Raw genomic sequence first — 15602 nt, 5'->3', positions numbered from 1 at the left:
AAGAGATTTACGTGGTTGGGCACTTTGGCCTACTCCACGGGCAATCCGGCAAGTAAACTTCACTATCAATGATGAGAAATTACAAACAAGGGTTAAAACCCTTACCTCTCAAACAATGGTTAAAACCCCACCAACACCCTCTTCTTACAACTCAAGCAAAAAAACCCAACTCCCTCTTTACAATGTCTTCACATAAAATGAACCCCAATAACCTTGGATCAAAGTCCTTGCAAGGGAAGAAGAAGAAGAAGAAGAAGAAGAAACCCTTAGAGAGTGAAAACCCTTTTCTTGTAGAGAAAATCCCCAAATCCACTTCTTTTTTTAATAAGTCCCAACTAAAGATAAATCCCTCTTTAGTGGGCTTATAAACCACATTCCAAGAATGCCCTCACTTAAAGAAGTAATTCCCAAGTGATTATATATCACTAATACAACAATCTCCACCTTGATAGAAAATCACCACTTGCCATTGCCAACACCACCAAACTCACCTTGGCATAACACCGAGAGAAGTCAAGCTCCATTCCAACTTCTCTTCTAAGATTGTCTTTGTCAACATGTCCCCTAAGTTCTCCTTTGTTCCTACTTTTGAAACATGCACCTTGCCTTCTTCAACAAAACCTTCGGGTTGCCGCATGTACACCTCTTCTTGAAGATTACCATGTAAGAACGCAGTCTTTACATCCATTTGCTCAAGCTCTAAGTCATGCATTACAACAAGCGCAAACACTAACCGAATAGTGATAAACTTTACTACCGGAGCATATATTTCAAAGAAATCAATGCCTTCCTTTTGTGCAAAACCTTGGGCAACAAGCATTGCCCTATACCTTTTCACATTGCCATCTACCCATTTCTTAAGTTTGTATACCCACTTGCAACCAATTGCCTTTCTACCTTTTGGCAACTCTACCAAGTCCAATGTTTTGTTCTTTTGAAGTGCTTGCATTTCTTCTTCCATAGCCTCTTTCCAACTTTAAGCATCATTTCTATTAAATGGCATCTTCGAATGAGCTTGGTTCTTCATCCAAGGCTATCAAAGCTCTAAGAGTACCTGGGTCAACATAATCTTTGAACCGTTCCAGTAAACGACTTTCTCTTGAAGACCTTCTTTGAGTAGATTCCACTACTTCCTCTTCATCATCAACCGGTTCTTCATCTTGAATTTCCGGTTCTATATCTTGATCACTAAAATCCATGGGAACATCTTCATTGGGAACACCCTCATTTGAAGAAGAACTTGAAGGTTGAATTTGAAATTCACGGGTATCTTCGACAATAGACTTTCCTTTCTCAAGCCTCTTTTCCAATCCTCTCATCAACATGGAGGATTCATCAAAGTGCACAGCACGATTTATGATGATCTTGTGGGAATTTGGATCCTACAACCGATACCCTTTTACATTCTTCCCATATCCCACAAAAATGCATTTCTTTGATTTTGGATCAAGTTTAGTTCTATGACAACTTGGAATTAAAGCATATGCATCACAACCAAATACTTTCAAATCGGAATAATCACAAGGAGTTCCGAACCATACCTCATTTGGTGTCTTCTCATCCAATGCCATTGAAGGAGACCTATTCACAAGATAGCATGCCGTTGATACGGCTTCTTCCCACAATCCTTGCTCTAAGCTAGCATTGCTCAACATAGCCCGAGCCCTCTCCATCAACGTTCTATTCATGCGTTCCGCTATGCCATTTTGTTGAGGAGCATACACCGTTGTGTAATGCCGAACAATTCCTTGATCCTTGCAAAATTTTACAAACTCATTGGAGGCACATTCCGCTCATTGTCCGTCCTTAATAGCTTGATGTATTTGCCCGTTGTCTTCTACACCTCGGTCTTGTCTTCTACCTTAATTCTGGCACATGCCTCACATTCTCAAGTGTTCTCACCTTCCCAAGTGTTCTCACCTCCCATCAAACATCCCTAATCGCACCGTACCAACTCCCACTGCCTTGCTTGTAGAGTTATTCTCCATCAAAACCGAACCACCGTCACATGGCTCATATGTAGCAAACCATTGTATACAACCTGTACAATAACCAAGAAAACACATTCTATTCAGTTTTTTTTATTCTCCTTGTTAGAATATGGGGGATCTCATCGTTGGATTGGGTTGAAATTGCACCGTTGGATATTCATGGTGGTAGATTAGGCAAGTTGGTTAAAGGAGGAACCATTTTAGATTAGGCACCTACATTAAATTAGTAACTAGATTAAATTAGAATATTCTAGTATTATCTCTTTCCATGTTTACCATGATCTTCTATCTATGTTCATCATGTAAGTGCTCCATATAAGCACAATTGATTCTCTTTGTATAGTATCCAAGTTTAGTGAAATTATTAGAAAATTAACACTCCTGTCGATTGTGCATTCGGGTAACTTGAAATCCAGCTGATTAGCTTGAACCAGGGCTTGACTCGAACAGACAAAATTTTTTGGCAACACTATTTTCGGAGAGGGCTGCTAGCAAAATGAAAATCGGTTTTAAAAAAGAGGTGAGCGGGGGGGGAGGTGTCGGGTCTTCCATCATGACGTGTGCGCAAGTGGCACATGCGCAGGAAGACGACAAGAGAGCTGGAATCCCCAACCAATGCCAAAGACGGTGAAAAAGCCCAAATCAGAGGTGATTTTCACTTCCATCTTCTTTTTCTTCGAAACGAAGTTCCAATTTGGAAGTGTTTTCCATCTTCAGAATTCAACTCAGCTAGATTCAAATAAATTTCAAGATGTGGTTTGCCGTATAAATATGAGATGTAAGTAATTGGGTATCCTATGTGAAATCACAAGTCGCACAAACTTAATGCAGTAAGAATTGTTAACTCTAACTCAAAAGATCAATATAGATTGATTCCTTTTTTGCTCTGTTTCCTTAGATGTAAAATAGGTGTAAAATAAATTTATGTGAAAAAATGGACATAAAATTTGTTTTACGCCCATTTCAACGGAGCCTAAGGAAATCAATGATTAGAATCAGAGCAAAGCCAATACAAAACAAAATTACAATGAAACTCAAGTGAGTTGAGATTATTTATTATTCCAGAATAATTTAAATATTGAGAATACAAAACTCAGCTTTTTGATCGTCTATAAACTGATTTTATCAACACATCTCAGTAATGTGTCTAGTTGCAGAGCATCGGTAATGTGTCTAGTTGCAGAGCATCTCAATAATCTCTCTCTCTCTCTCTCTCTCTCTCTCTCTCTCTCCCTCAAGAAAAAGACGTCCGTCCCCCTTCGGTGCTCTGCAAATCCGTCCCTAAGGTTAATTTTTCTCAAAATTTACTTTCTTTTTTCTCTATTTTTTTTGCTGAAAATAATGTGCAAATCATGTATGGGAGAGGGTTTCTTCTTCTTCTTTTTTCTTACTTTACTCTCTCTCTCTCTCAAAGCATTTTTTTTCAGGGGCTTTCATTTTTTTTTAGATTTTTCTTTTGCTCCTTCCTGTTCGAAATATCTGTTTTTTTTTTTCATGTTTTTTTGGCATCTGGGAGTTTATTTCATGTGAAATCAGTGGTTTTGCTCTTGATTGAATCTATTTTTTTAAGAATGTGTGGTGTGGGTTGTTATTTATTTTTAAGAATGGTTTTGCTCTTGATTGGCATCTGGGAGAGGGTTTCTTCTTCTTTTTTTCTTACTTTTCTTCTTCTTTTTTTTCCCGTAATTGTCATAATTTTTTAATTTTCTTTGTAGTTTTTTCGGTAATTGTCATATGCTAGTGCATCCTTTCGGCATTTTTTTTCATAATTTTCCTACTTTGCTTTCATTTTTCCGTAATTTTTCATTTAAAACTTAGTACTTCTGCCAATCTTTGCACATATCCGTAATGATTACTATTTTTTGCTAGCCACCTTTGCACAGATCGTACTTCTGCCAATCTTTGCAGCAAAGGATGGGTGACAAGCCGACAAGTGGCCTCGGCTAAGGTGGCTAGCAAATTCCTACACAAAAAAAAAAATCTTATAAAATCCGGCAAAAATCCGGGTGACCCACGGGTAGACCCGGCCCGTTTGACCCGGACCCGTACGAAGAGAGAGGTCAAACCCGGCCCAGCCCACCCGTTTGCCAGGTCTAGTTGGTTCGTTTAGTCATTAGATTGAAGAGAGAGAGAGAGAGAAAGAGAGAGAGAGAGAGAGAGAGAGAGAGAGAGAGAGAGATTGATTTCTATTGGTTGCGGTAGTGGGCCCAGGCGGGAAAAAAGCGATTTTTTAGCATTAATTTTTCTGCAGTTCAAGAGGGTCTTGTGGAGGGTTTCATTTCTCTGAGAAAAAAAAAGAGAAGATGGCCTCTATATTAGTTTTTCTCTGTTCTGATTCTCCTCTTCTAGTTTATTTTTCCATTAGTTTTTCTCGAATCAAATGTCTAAAAACCAAGATCGAATTCAATTTAAAATTTCACTAAAAAGTAAAAGGAGAACACCAAGGTGGGTTGGTTAGGGATTTTTTTTCATTTACCTGTTCGTTTAAGATTATGACAACCTATTGTGAGTGGTAAAGCGATTATTATACTCAAATTTAAATGTAATTTTGAGTCCAATAATCAATTTGGCACTGACAATCGGTTTTCATAATCTTAAGGCCCTGTTTGTTTTAGAAAACTGGCATTAGAATTAGATGATTGTGATGTGTTTTCTCTTATCAACTATCTTATATTTTGTAGCCAAAGAAAGATTTTACATGTATAAAATATTTAATGGCTAAAAGGTGCTTCACATTTATAATGTTTCAAATGACTCTGAGAGCCACCCAAGTTTAAAATAGAATTTGCTGGGCAATTCGGCTGAATGCCATTATCTAGCCCACTTTTGCAGGATAGTACAGGCGTACATGCTCAATTTTTAGGAATTTTTTTGTCTTATTCATTTCATGAATGGTTGTTTTTTTTTTCATGTAAGAAAAACCCAAAAAATGGCATCATCTAGTAACTACAGTCGTACCTCACATGGTGTGTGGCCAACTGCCGAGTTATGTAAGTGTTCCTAGCCACCAGTTAGGAAAATTACCCGCAGTAACAAGAACGGTAACCAAGGACGCCCTTACTACACTTGCGCTCGGAAGAATGTGAGTAATATTCATTATTGCAGTCCTCTTTTTTCTATCTTGTCCAAATTGTAATGTTTAAACATTATGCAGAGCAAGAATTGCGAGCATTTCTGTTGGGCTGACGATGACTTAGACAGGACCGAGCCAGGCAGTGAGGCAAGGTCGTACAATGGATGTGAAGTCGGTGGCGGACGTGAAGTCCGTAGCGAATATAGGATGTTGGAGGAGTGCAATAGAGCAGTGGAGATTGATAATGCCATGCTTAAAGTTTTAGTTATGATAGGGATTTTTCTTCTTATTTTAGTATGCATCAGTCATTTTGCAAGCAGATGAGTCCATCAGCTTATTTAATGGAAGAGGATGACCTATTTATTAATGATAACTCTTAGCTAGAGAGGGCCTTGATATGGCTCTTTGTCTCTTTCTACAATTGGCAATTAGTACTATCTAGTGCCTGTATTTGTAATCGTTCTTTTGCATTTTTGCTTTGCTAAAGGGTAAACATTTTATCAAGCCATAAGAACGTTGTTTATATATAAATAGAGTGAAGGAAAAAAAACGGTTTTGATCATTAAGTACAATCCCAAGCATATTTACAGCCAATACACATGTCCAGTAAAATGAAAAGAACACCACCAAACATAAGAACCATATCTAAGTAGAAGAGGAAGTTGACCCGGCAGAACTTGTTGACGCTAGTGAATACCCGTGAACGCTGGTCTCCTCTTTCCCATTTTGTACGCACCCACTACTGCAATGTAAATAGGCATGAAGGGCAACATTTGCCTCCTGCTTGGTCCCATATGATTGATAAGAAGCTCCACTAAACTTGTTCACCTGAAGATGGTAGTCCTTCCAATTGTCAAATACACCAACCTGCCTTCCCTTGAAAACAACGTAGAACTTTTGTTTTGCCATTCACCTGCAGGAACGCAATCCAAACGATAGCTATATGGATAAAAAGGAAACAAATGCGATAAAAAGAAGACGTAGAAAAGAGAAACAGAAAGCCCAATTGAAAAAAAGAAATTATTTAGCCAAGAGCTATTGAAAGTGAAGTTTAGTAGCCTGAGGAGTATCTCATACCATAAAGAAGCGTACAACAACAGTAGTACAACAACAAGATAGAAGCAAGATACAAGTCAAACACAAAGAAGCGTCCAACAACAAGATAGAAGCGTACAACGACAACATAGGACCAACCACAAAGAAGCGTCAAACACAATACTTAGCCCTCTCTTCTAGAGCCAATAACAATTCAAAATTTTTTGTTTCTAAAATACCACACATCACAAATACTACATAGTGATGTCAAGATGCAAAATAACATCCCAGCAATGCCTACTATCCGATATTACAGCTTCAAAAACCAAAGAATCACAGCTATCATAATCAGAATGAAGCCCAACAGGCAGCAAATGCAGGTACAGCCCGTATTGATCGCACCAAATGAAGGATCGATAGTGGGTCTACAAAAAAAACAAAACAAAAAAACACCAAGTTAGTGACAATGGGCAGTGAGAAATTGCACCTTCTAAATGATGTTTTTTTTTAAATGATGATTTAAACTTTCTTGTAAATGATGTAAACTTTTTTAAATGACAATGGGAAGTGAGAAATGGCACCTTCATCTAGAAAGCACGAGTCTAACTCTCTTCATCTTATTTATTTCCATCTTGCGTATCGGCATTTTGCTGCTCATTTGTAGCCACATATTAGCAAGCACAATAGTAGAGATTTAAATCAATAAGAAAAAAAACAGAGCATAATAAAATGACGAGCAATAATAACGTTTTCAAACCTTAGTCCTCTTTTGACAGCTTGTTCTGTAATGTCCATATCCCCCACATTTTGAGCACCGGCGTTGTTGTTTTTCTGCTTGAGTGGCCTCTATGCCAGATACATGACGTGTTGCACGCTTCGGCCTGCCCTTCGTCCTTACAACTACGGGGTTGTGAATTGTAAACCCAGGTATTTGACTGGAATCAATGTTTGACTGAGGTATTGGACTGGGACCAATGCTTGACTGAGGTATTTGACTAGGATCAATGTTTGATTACACTTGGCTACCAACTGTTACCAAGTCACTCTGCAGAGAGCCAATCTCCTTCTCCTTCTTTTCAACTTCTACACCAAGCTCCGTACAAAAATCAGTCATTTTCTTGAAGAGGATATTGTCATTACCAACTTTTTCAATCAATTGTTGGTATGTTGACATTAGACACCATCTCTTCAGTCCATTCACGCCAACAATATCTCCTTGGGTTACAGATGTTGTGCCCCCAGCTCGATACCTTGCATCAATTGACCACCTCTTTAATAAATAGTGTTTGGGGATAGTAGGTACTTTCTTTCTATCCATAATGTGAAGGATATGTCTGCATAATATTCCTCCCTCTCAAACTTAGCACATTGACATGTCGCAGTTACATTGTTAGAACTGTCAAACAGAACCCTGAGGTATTTCTTCTTGTCATCTGTCCTAATTCCTACATTGTATTCCACAACATTATCGTTCTTTCCCAACTTGTCTTTCCATAAGGCAAAATTACCCATCATCTCATCTTGGAATATGGTGAACATCTTATTTGTATAGAATTCCCCAGCCTTTCGTTCCAATGGGCTGGTTGTGTTCATTTTGGCAATTGTATTTTTAGACTTAAAATCTTCTTAGAATTCGGCTTTACGCCGCTCAACCAGTGCCTTATCGTATTGACCTAAGAATTCAACTAAGGAGGTGTTCTGGTTAACATAACCATCAAAGAAGGAATTTATGCTTTCACTCTGTTGACTAGATGTCATTCCTGCCGTAAATGTGTCTCTTCAATAGGCGGGGACCCAATGCTCACGGAGATCCCACATTTTTCCTAACCAATGACTTTCATCAATGTGATATTTATCAACCAAAGATTTCCATTCTATCTGAGAATCCTCTATTTCCCTCCTGTAAAACCAGCGACAGTAATCCTTGTAGAAATCAGTGTCGGCATCTCTCATGTCCGCAACATGCTCAAGGAGATGCTTCTTTATGTGCCACGAACAAAACTGATGCCTGGTATGTGGAAACACTTTTCGAATTGCATTTCGCATAGCCCCGTCCATATCAGTTATTATAGCACCTGGAGCTTTACCAAACATACACGTGAGCCATTGCTCAAATAACCATGTGAAAGTCTCCTCTGTCTCGTCGGCAAGAAGTGCACATCCAAATAGAGTCAACTGCCTGTGATGGTTAACTCCAGTGAATGGTGCAAACGGCATTTTAAACCTGTTCATTTTATAACTCACGCCAAATATGATCACATCACTAAATGTAAGGTATGCTTCTCTTGCCCTGGAATCAGCCCAGAACATCGAACGCAAAGTCCCCCTAACTCCAACTCAAAATAGAAGTTTGGGTCTTCAGACTTTCTTTTTTGGAAATGGTTCGCCATTGTCACCGCTTCTTTACCCATATTGTTCTCCCTAACTGCTCTCAAATGGGCAATAACTTAATTTTTTGATACCACAGGAGCATTGGAAGTAGAGTTAATGGCATTCTTTATCTGAGCAGGCTTGAATTTGCTTCCACTGAGCTGTTCAATCAAATTCTTACAACCTTTGTTTTTATAGAACTGACTATGTGAATGATGCATTTGTGTTTTACGTGGGGAAGTAAGGTCATGAGAATGGATGTCGTCAAAAGTTGTAACTTTCCACTGTTTATCTCTTAATTTGAAGATCATCCTTGCTTTACAATTCATTATGGCAAGGCGACGCTCCCTCAACTCCTTAACGTCATCTCTCTTCTCCTTATCCTTTTTCTCTCTCTCTTTGTTCCATACAAACGTTCTCGATATCACCGTCTTTGTTAAATTTGATATGGTAGTACTAGATTTTCGAAGTCTAAAACCAGTAGCATACGCATAAGCATTGTAGAACTCATATGCAGCTTCCCAAGTTTGAAAAACTTGATCCTCAAACAGCATATTCACAATACTATCCTCACCGGCAACCTTGTTGGGAGTAGTAACTGTATGACTACAAGCCTCATCTCCGTCTTTCCCATCAGTAGCCTCCCATTGTAGATCATCATCATTGAGATTCACCTCATCATTAACGTCAATTATATTCCCATCTCATACTAAATTATCATTGTTGAGATTAAATCCATCGTCACACTCAATTAAACCATTTGCATGTACTTCGTCAATAGATGGGTCCATTTTTTATACCTAAAAATACATGGCCCATTAGCATAATAAGAAATGGTGAAATATTATAGATATTTTCTACTGTGTGTTTGAAAGTAGGGTTGCAGGGGTACACTGAAAGTAGGGTTGCAGGGGTACGTTCAGGGGTTGGGTATCCCGTGCGCAGTGTCGAATCTATTTGATTATCCAACAGACCATCTTATGTGGGAATTCCCGAGGCTATTTTGCATTCGACGGGTACGCTCAGTAAGTTAACAACCCATTACATAAGCACAATAATTGAACAATTCGTAAAAACACTGATTCATAATCATATTAATAGAACATTGTAATTAACCATTACATAGAACTAATAACCTTCAACCAAAATACATCATCAAATAGACAACAATGATCAATTACGCCCTCGCACCGCTCCCAGAAGCATCACTTGACTCACCAGTCCCCAGCCATTCCCAGAAATAGTCTCCGACCTCTCCTTGGGCGGAGGTGTTTTCCTCTACAAGGGTGACAATGGATCGGTGATTCCAATCTTGAGCAATCGCTTTCACTCTCCTCGTGTTCAAGGGTTGAGGACGAAAGGAGTCGACCACTGTAACTTCCATCGTAGTTATGTGATGTTGGGCTCCATAGTACTATCGTAGGATCCGCTGAGGGTGTTAAAAGGAAGTTTTCTTGAAACCCATTATATGAATGCAGTTATGACCAAAAGTCGCAAGGACTGCAGAGAGAATCGGCGACCATGGAAGAGTCCATTCAATATCTGTACTTTTGCGACCTTGAAGCCATATAGCCCAACTGAAGGGGTCATCGAATGAAACCAACACCTCCCTAGTATTAAAACTCCTCATCCAGGGGCTCGGTCTCGACACAGGTGGTGGACCCAAAATTCGTAGTCTGTCCACTAACCGGACCTAAATAAAAATAAAAGTCAGGAATAATTATCCATAATCAAGCACATCATACAATGATACAAGCATTGTTTCATAAATAATCTGATACTTACATAAAGAATGACGGAACTTCCCAGAAAGTCAGATTGCGGAGACAACCGAGCAGTATCTAAGCTATCAAAAAGTTCGGCCAAGACAGTAAGCGCTAGATTTGCACCTTTACAAACTTGATCAACCAAGTCTATAAAATATAAAGGGATCAAGTCTGATGACTTTGATCAACCTGGAAAGAGAAAAACCGAATATACACACAGTGTTAAGGCATTTTGACTCGACGACGATACTCCTGATCCGGATGTCTATTAGCTGAAAAAGCTGCCACTAGCTTAGGAATGAAGATACTACTCGAATCACGGTAGTGACTTAGACACTTCTTTGGCACGCCAATCAAATGGCTCAGTGCCTTGTCATAGCCGTTCTTCAATGTAGGCTTGAACATGGGACCATCATGGAAAATGCGAAGCATCGTGCAAATATCTTCATTGTGTCAGACAAAGCTCTTGCATTCCACAACGAAACACATGGACGTTAAGATCCTGTGGACCCCGAATCGAGAGAGATGGGAGACGAGCCCCCCCAAAACCTCTAGATCATCCACGTGAAGGAGAGCTCCACCAAGGAACTCTCGAAAGAGTGCCCCTCACAGCATGAGTGGCGATGTAAAGTGAGATACCTCTTGATTCGGGGACTAGCCCAGAACCAAGACATACCTGAAACAAGAAAGAGTCGCCATCCAAGGAAGTCGGCCCTGTATCCCATAAGATACTATGTGCAATGGATAAAATCTAGAGATATAATTTAGGTCCGTGCCTGGTTACGGATTTGGAAAGTCCGAAGAGCACCTCATCCGCCCAAGTGCAAGCACCTGATCTCTTATGCCATTTATTTATTAACTTTGAAGAGCTTTGGGCGAAAATCATATGAAATGGGAACGAATATCCCCGAGAAGACGTCTACCTAAACATGCATGTCCCGGGGATGGGTATAATAAGCATACACAAAATAAATGAAAGAAATATCACATAAGAGTAGCTAGGTTATGAGTGTCATGCCTAATTGGTGTCTAAGTTCTGATGGGCAAACACATGCATGCTACAGCTAAAGGTATAAGGTCTGCACAGGATGAGAAATCTAAAACTAACAGTTAATCATGAAATGAATTAAGAATACAATAAACGAAATAAAGAATAAACAAAATGACAAGCAGCTAAAAGAATAATAAAATAAAACCTAGGGCGAACACATAGCGCCTATCTACATTAGGGAGAACACATAGCGCTTAATATAATATATGATCCCAACACATCCCATCTAGAAAGCAGTAAATGACAGATAAGATAAGCAATAATGAAATAAAACATAGGGCGAACACAGTGCCTATCTACATTAGGGCGAACACATAGCGCCTAATATAATATAAGATCTTAACACATCCTGTATAGAAAGAAGCAAATGACAAATAGGATAAGCAATAATGAAATAAAACATAGGGCGAACACATAGCGCCTATCTACATTAGGCCGAACACATAGAGCCTAATATAATATAAGATCTTAACACATCCCATCTAGAAAGCAGTAAATGACAGATATGATAAGCAGTAAAGTAGTAAAGCGCTATAGCTAACTGACAATCAAAGCAGGTAATTACTACATCTAAGCATGTAAGTAAAACAAGTAAACAGATAAATACTACAGCTAAGCATGTAAGCAAGATAATTTAGCAGGATAATGCTACAGGTAAGCATGTGAGTAAGAGATAAGCAAAATAAGTAAAGACTACAGTTAAGTATGTGAGAAACTGATTAAGAATAATCACAATCTAAAAAGAGTCATACAATCATGATTAAATGATAATCACAAACACAAACTCTAGATGATCTGATGTTCATCCAAAGAAGCCTATGTATCCCCGCCTCTTACAAGAATCAAGGCAACGTATTTCTTCGCACGTCTATTCTAAGCTACCATGCCTAACACATCTAGGACTGCTAGCCTAGACTCGACCTAGAAGACTTGACCTGCTCTTAAAGATTCTTTTGCGATTATTTAGATTCAAGTGAATTGTGGATTTTTAGAACTCCCTATATGCCCTAACGAGATGCAAATTAACATAGTCTAATGCAGGTGGGCCCTACATCCTATGTATAACTAGGTTGTATCCCTACGAAAAATAATGGGTTCACTAGCGCATCCTAATCTACTCAGTAATCGGCGATGTGGATCGCCAACTGACTGGACAGAGGCGTAACATACTCCTAGCTAGGATAGACTCCTATCTCTATAACAAACACATCCAGGATAGACTCCTAACTTTAAGACACCCCAAACATCTGGGACATACTTCTAACTCTAGGGGAAGATATTTACAAAAAACAGTTTGCGAATATTTGCTTGGAAGCTTTTAGATTTAAATAATTTTTTTTATGTTTGAAAATATTTATTTTGAAATGTTTGACTGGACTTGGGATAAGGATCCTAAGTTGCCTATGTACCCTGTGGAAGGGGATCAAGCCAACATAGTTCGAAAACAGACTTTCCTAACTACTCCTATTGACTCAAGACTTTTGAGATGTTTACCAAGTGTTTTTGTTATTTTAAAATGTTTTGATGTTTTTGACTTAAGAGGACAGATTCCTATCATCATAAGGGGTAGGACAGACTTCTAATATCCTGCAAAGGTTGGATAGAATCCTATACTTTGCGCCGGGGGGGGGGGGGGGGTTGGATAGAATTACGACTCTACAAGGGTTGGACAGAATCCTATACCTTGCAAGGATTGGACATAATCATATGACTTGATGAAAAGTTGGAAAGAATCCTAGTTCCCTATGATGATAGGACAGACTCTTGATACTAGAGGACAGATTCCTAACTAAAGGACTGACTCCTAAACTGGTAACCCTAAGATTTTCATAGGCATAGTGGCTGAGCTATATTCCAATATCAATTTTCACGTACAATTCACTGAAAAAGATACATACAATTCATTATAGATTACTGGCATTTTAGCCCCCCATGACAAAAATGGTATAAATGTGATTTGACCTTGGTATTATATTGCCCGAGATTTTACATCCAAGAGACCATAAAAAATTTCATCATAAATTCCATGGAAAATCTCCACAAATTAATCAACATAAGAGGCAAAATGAACAGGACAGTGAAGATATCTATCTTCTTCCTTTGAGAAAAAGATATTGGGTCAAACTAAGTGAAGATCGTATTCTCTTTTAACATGGACACTAAATAAGAGAGAGAAAAGAGGCACAATCCAAGAGAAAGTAAATCCAAAATCCAAAGCTAAAGAGAACAAATGACCAAGACCCACTACTGTTCTTGAAATATGCCTCAAAGTTTCAGTTTGGTAATGAACCAACAATGAATGGTGGAATTTCAACCTTGCTTTCACCTTAAACATATGATCTAAAACTTTAAAAATAAAAGAAATTGAGCATGACTAGCCTCTCTTTCTTTATTTCTTTCTTGCTAACAACACAAATGATAACCCGAAGAACATTGTAACCACCTTCACTTCAGCAATACAAACCCACCTTGACTCTTATTGTTAAAATGGCTTCATGAGACTACACTGTTCTAACAAAGACTTAATGATCCGATTCATGGCAAAGATATAGGTTGGTGTGCAATAAACAAAACATAAATGCCAGAATTAGCAACTAAAGATATCCTGTTTTAATCATTTCATCAATCCCATTCTAATTCTTATTACCATGAAAGAAACACCAAGAAAATTCAAAAACCATTATAATTGTTGAGCAATACTGAGAGAAACCTATTGAAACTCAAGTCGATTCCATGCATTTGCCAAAGCTTGGCAGTACCAGTCAAAGAATAAGCTCTACTTTGGCATGCTCCAACTAATGGATTCTATCCCAATATCCAAACCAAATGAAACAAATAGATTGCACTGAACTTTTGCATCTCACCAAATACAGAGAATAGAGCCTAGACCACGGCATTAAACCAAAAAGAAAGACATACTAGAAAAGGAATGAATTACCAGATAGAGATGCCTTTGAACTCCTTTGATCAAAATGTTGGTGTGAAGAATCAATGGATGGCCGGATCTATGACTTCGGACTTCGGTCCAATCGTCAGAAATGACGAGGATTCACCGAGATAAAGATGGCAAAGGTGATGGCTCGGATTCCGATGGGGATGGCCTGAATATTGGTTGGAGCAGATGGAATTGGGTCGGAAGAAATGGGGTTGCAGAGATGGGGCCAGCAAATGGGGATCGAAATATGGGGAAAAACAAGGGGGTTTGATAGTGGTACAAATGGTGGTGGTGGTGATTGAGATCTATGGGAAGAAGAAGATGAAGATGGTGAAGATGGTGATGGTGGACGACGACTGGCCAGAGATATAGTTTGCCGGAGGTAAGAATGGGGTTTTGAGATGGATTTTTGAAGTGGGGTCTGATGGTGGAGATTAATGGTGAGATGCGGGCTGTAATGGAGGTATTGGTGGTGGTACGGCCGGACTCCGGCTTAGGTTAATCAGAATTTGGATTGGTTGGCCGGAGGAGATGAGATTTGAATTTAGGGTTTCAAATAAAGGAAAATGGCAAAAAGAGCTTCAGAGATAATAGAGATGGCTGCAAATGAATCGGTGAGGAGGTTATAGAAGATGAGAGTGAGTGATTGTCTCGCCGGATTTCGGTGAGGTTTGCCGGCAAAAATGGTGTGGCTGCAATAGGGAAAAGTAAGAAAAAAAAGTTTGGTGAAAAATCTATGGTGATAGTGATGAGGTCAGTTGCAAGGGCAAGGCTGAGATGAAAAATGGCCAAAGATTGAAGAGGATTGACGGAGAAGATGACCGGCACTCTCTCTCTCTTCTCTCTCTCCCTGTGTTGTGATTTTCAGATCTGAGAAGATGAGAAGTCCCCGTTTTGCAGGCAACGAGTGATATTTATAGACATTTTTGGTTATTGATATTTACACTACCAATTTTGATAAGCGCGCGGTTGAGCAAAAATTGATGGACACACCGCGGAATCATGTCCCATTCGGACCCTGCCACAACCTCCTCAGGATAAGTCACCCCCTTTTGCATTTGCACTACGGTTACCATTCGATTGGTTAGTTAGGCAAACTTGCTCAGATTTCGATGATGTTAGCCCAAGGGTTCAACAAGTACTCCTATTGAATTGTTTTGATGATTAACAAACTAAATTTGTTTTAAAGGTTTTATACACTAATGATTTCCATTGGCAAAGTTATAATGTTCACAGTGTACCATCCTCAAGAGTGCATGACAAGGTTGAACTCAAGGTTGAACTCGAGGTTGAACTCAAGCACAAGAATGGCAAATCAACTCAAGCATCAATGGAGTTGAGTGAAGACATGTCAAAGCCTCTACAAGGTGCCAACAAGATT

Source organism: Tasmannia lanceolata, unplaced genomic scaffold (genome assembly GCF_043159265.1).
Source record: "Tasmannia lanceolata isolate RefF3 unplaced genomic scaffold, GAP_Taslan_0.1 ptg000037l, whole genome shotgun sequence".
Lineage (NCBI taxonomy): Eukaryota > Viridiplantae > Streptophyta > Magnoliopsida > Canellales > Winteraceae > Tasmannia > Tasmannia lanceolata.
The sequence above is the reverse complement of the archived record's forward strand: the minus strand, read 5'-3'. Positions refer to the sequence as shown.